Source organism: Pteropus alecto, unplaced genomic scaffold, assembly GCF_000325575.1.
Source record: "Pteropus alecto unplaced genomic scaffold, ASM32557v1 scaffold166, whole genome shotgun sequence".
Taxonomy (NCBI): domain Eukaryota; kingdom Metazoa; phylum Chordata; class Mammalia; order Chiroptera; family Pteropodidae; genus Pteropus; species Pteropus alecto.
Window position 1 is genome coordinate 9199035 of NW_006439757.1, and position 4366 is coordinate 9203400.

Consider the following 4366-nt stretch of genomic DNA (forward strand, 5'->3'; position numbering starts at 1 on the left):
GAAGGTTACAGGGATTGTTGGGGCCGACTTTCCAGGAGAGTTGTTTGTAAGCTGAAGGCACGTTCTGTCCCCTTTCTAGAGGTGTGGGCTCTGGCGAAACGAAGAGGAAAGGCGTGGGCAAAGTACCAAAAGTATCTATGCCTTTCCAGATTGTGTGCGGGGTTGGTCGGTCTGTGACTGCGAATTCTTCCCTTCTATAGCTAGGTAAACCTTATTCATATTTTCTTGGGCCTTAAAGGAAGGCGAGATGTACAAAAATGAAGGAAGAGCCTGGAAATTCCCTTGTTAATATGTACCTTTGATGACACATTGCTCTGACAAGGAGGGTATGTGTGTCATGTTCTTGTTCTCATCAGATCTTTCTTTTTTTGGTGAACGCTTACTGCAGATACTTAAAACTGGAAGTAGCTTAGCAGAAATTTGTCAGTTTGGAACTCAGAATTCTGATTTAATTCAATTTTGGCTAGTAAAGATTATAACTTTTCTGCTATCACCCTTAACACTCAATCTATTCCACTGAAAGTTTCTTGGGACTTCCATGGCGGTCTGGAGGACACAACACGGTTTGCTATGGGGTGACTAGTGGCTGAGCAACCAGAATTCAGTACTGAGCAACTCTCTAAACATACTTTTTTATTGGGAAATTAGTTTTGAGTAGTTTGCAACTGGGTGAAAATTGTGTGCTTCCTTGTAAGGTGGAAATGAAATATGTTATTTCTAAAGATTGTTACACACAACAGTATGGTGGTTACCAGAGGGAAGCGGGGTTGGGGGATGCAGAAAAGCATAAAGGGGGTTGAATATATGGTGAGGGCAGGGGATTTGACTTTGGGTGGTGAATACACAATGCAGTATACAGATGATATATTATAGAATTGTACACATGAAACCTATATAACTTTACTAACCAATATCACTTCAATAAATTTAATAAAGAAAAAATATTGCCTAGGAAAACATCTATTCTGATGCTCTGTTGTGTGAAATATTCAACCAGCTATCAACCTGAGAAAAATAGGGCATATATATACATTGGTCCAATTCCAGGAAAATAAATATAGTTTTCTACACAAATTAACATCTGCCTTTTAAAAATCATCAACTTCAAATACGCCTATATTATAAGAAGTTTCAAAAATTAGCTAATCCATTTTCAGAAGTTATGTTGTTTCAGGTTTATCTTACATTAGAAATTGTCCAGAAGAAGTTTCTGTGAACGTAAGTGGTTTTTTTTCTATTTATGAATGTTTTTAATTATAAAATTTCAGTATTTGTACCATGTGTATTGAAACACCTCAAGCATAAATGTTTATGTTCCTCAGCAAATAAACATCTAGGGCAGGAAAAATCTTTAATAGCACTAGTTAATTTTTGAACATAGCTATTGACGTTAAAACAAAAACAGAAACAACTTTGAATGGGTTATTACTCTGATCTTATTTCTTCCCTGACTTCAAGTACAAGAAGCATACGTGTGTGTGTGTGTGTGTGTGTGTGTGTGTGTGTGTGTGTGTAGTGAAAGTGGAATAAGAATGGCCTGTGTGGAAGGCTGAGAAGTTTGCCCAAAATCTGAGATCACTTTTTAAATTATCAACCCTGCTTTTAATTTAGTGAAATGAAAGGCTTTAATTTACCAACTTGGCTAAAGAGTGGCAAAAGTGTGGTGCCTCCCTTTTGGCACTGTATAAGACGAAAGTTGTAATAACAGGAAAAAAATTAAATAGAACATTGAAATCCCAAACAAGAGTCGAAAAAAGGTTACTAACATAAGAAAGACGACAGATACGTGAAAGACGGCTATGTAAAATCAAAAGAAACTGATCTCCAGACTCTGGACCACCTTTGATCCACCCTTTCCAGAGAGCAGAGTGGAGGGCACGGCCCTGGAATAAAGTGTCCTTTTTGAACTTTTCTAACAGGGGTCTTGATATTCCCCAAACTACACAGTGGTTTGATGTCACTGTGACTGACATAGCTTCATGGTTTCAGAGCACTTTCGAGTACATTATTTCAACTCAACACAATAGCTCACTATGGTAGAATTTGTTAATCTTCCCATTACACAGATAGGATAACAGATGCTCGATGAGGTTAAATGCCTTTCTTAAGATGATCAGAACTTGATTTCAAGTCTCCCGGCTGCAAAGTCTGGCTGTATTAAATTATTACACTGCAGCCTTAGCTAGACTTTTGTAGGCCTTCCTTGAAATGCAAACAATAGAAGTTCATCCAGGTTTACCTGGAGTCTAGACTAGTACAAATGCAGTTACTTTCATATCTGATATGAGTGGAATGACTAAGAAAATAATTTCATTTTTCCAAACCTAATTAGAATGTAAAGTCCTTGAGGACAAAGGTCATACCTGATTTTTAATGTTTATCACAGGGATGGATTTCCACTGTTAGGTATCTAGTATGTTCTCAACACCTTCTCAGTATCTATAGATTATTAATATTGATTTTTATCCCTTATCTACAAACTTCTGCTCTAACCAAGATCAAATGTTATCCAAGGAAGAATATTCATAACTTGTTGAGCACTGTGCCATCGTTAATATATTTGTGAAACAATGTAATTTACATATCTATCAGAACTCTGAATTCAAGTTCTTGAAACTATAGGTTGAAAAGGAAGCCTTGTGTTAATTTAACTGAACTTTGATTTAGAAAGACATTTTTGGTATAAGTGAAAGTAGTAGTTAATACATCACAGCTTCAGATATATTTATATAGCCAAATCCATTAGGATAGAATAGAGATAATTAATCTCTATATAAATAGATAAGCACAAAGATGCAAATAATTCAAAGGAATATCTGACTGTCTTTCTTCAGTGCAGTACATGGTCATCTGAATTTGCAATTAGATTTCTCTTACTCTCTGTGATTCAGGAGGGCCCTGAGGAACATTGAGAAGCTGACCTTGCAGGAAGTCATTCCAGAACAGAGACTAAGATGTCTTGTTTCATTGTTGAACTATTTCAATAGGTGTTAATCTGGATGTTAATATCTGTGAAGAGTCTGGACAAATTCAATGTGTAAATTAATCTCTCAGATTTGTCTAGAGATTACCTGGAAAAGCAGAGACCTGATAAACCAACTTGGAATTCACAAATACCCTCTCTCTCTACACCTCCTTCCCCCCTGCTTCTGTCACCCCTGACCCCTTCCTCCCTCCCTTCTTTCTTCCTCTCACTTTCTTTCTTTTTTCTTTTTTTTTTCTCTTTTTTTTTATACTTAAGAGGGATATCAGGAAAGCTTAGGAAATTGAAATATATCCAATAAAGGAGATGGAAGAAATTAGTATTTTGGATGATGGATAGAGACTGATAAGACTGATGAATATATTTGTCCAGAAGAGTAAAATCCTCTTAGACAAGTGTGAGCACCCTGAAAAAAGACTTTCTACCTCGAATCTTCTAAGTAAATGATTCCTTTTGTGGAAAAAAATCCAAGCATAATTAAAGGTCAGTGACTTGAAAGGTTAATTTTGTCTTCAGAGTAGCATATACAGTCCTGTTTAAATAGAAATAGTTTTTTGGCATCTTAAAGGATTCTTCTTTCTGCTTTGCTTTATAACCAGTGTCCTAGTGTCCTAGTATACTAATTCTTAGGATAATTTTCATAAGTTTATAATGTCTCAGTAAGATATTATCATTATTTCAGTACTCAATATTGCACTTTCTAGCTTCATTGGCAGCCTCCTAGGTGTGGCATTTTAGAATTTGATGTGCAACCCACGTCTACTTAATTCCATCACAACATCAAATATCCAAACATATATTTCTCGGTCAGCACCTCTCTAGGTTGCCAAGCCCTCATGTTAAAAATGCGTTTCATCTAGCTACTTCTTTTAGCCAGGCTCTTCTGTTTTAGTTTTCATTCCTCAGACCTTGAGTTTTTTTCTCCTCCTGCTTCTGGGGCCAACTCAGAAGTGGTCAAAATACAGTTTCTGCAAAAGGGATGAATAAGCCATTATATTCTGTATACTTGAAATCTGTCCTTCATTTGCCAGTAGTAATTCTTTAGCCTTTGTCGTGAGGGCCCACATCAATTTCTGGCCTGCAAATGGCAGTTATTGTTATTAGGTATGAATAAGATAGATAATTTTTTCTTAAATATATTCCTTCAGTCAAATCTGTGCATTATTATATGAATTACCTCAGAGAAGAGATTCCAGTTAAGGGATTCCCACCTTCTCTGTTAGGCCCCCTTAGTCCATAGTGAAAGAGTTTAAAGTGTGTAAGAGCCTAGCGAAACCCTTTTTAAAAAGTTAATGTAATTCTACAACTTTTCCTTATGATAGTTCAAGTTTTTGCAAAAGTCTAATTTATGCCATTCAGAGTTTCTTCTGCAGAAATTACAGT

General features: G+C 36.2%; 1 protein-coding gene across 5 annotated transcripts in view; it reads left to right on the forward strand.

Annotated features, from left to right (window-relative positions):
* The window catches only part of TLL1 (tolloid like 1), a 166832-nt gene that overhangs the window by 1496 nt on the left and 160970 nt on the right, over nucleotides 1-4366 (forward strand). The window contains exon 1 of one of the 5 annotated variants that reach the window (XM_025050408.1): nucleotides 939-1218. The exons of the other annotated variants lie outside the window; for them this stretch is intronic. The gene's annotated coding sequence lies outside the window, so the exon portion shown is untranslated. Of the gene's footprint in view, nucleotides 1-938; nucleotides 1219-4366 lie in introns of those variants that run through there. 5 annotated transcript variants of the gene reach the window in all.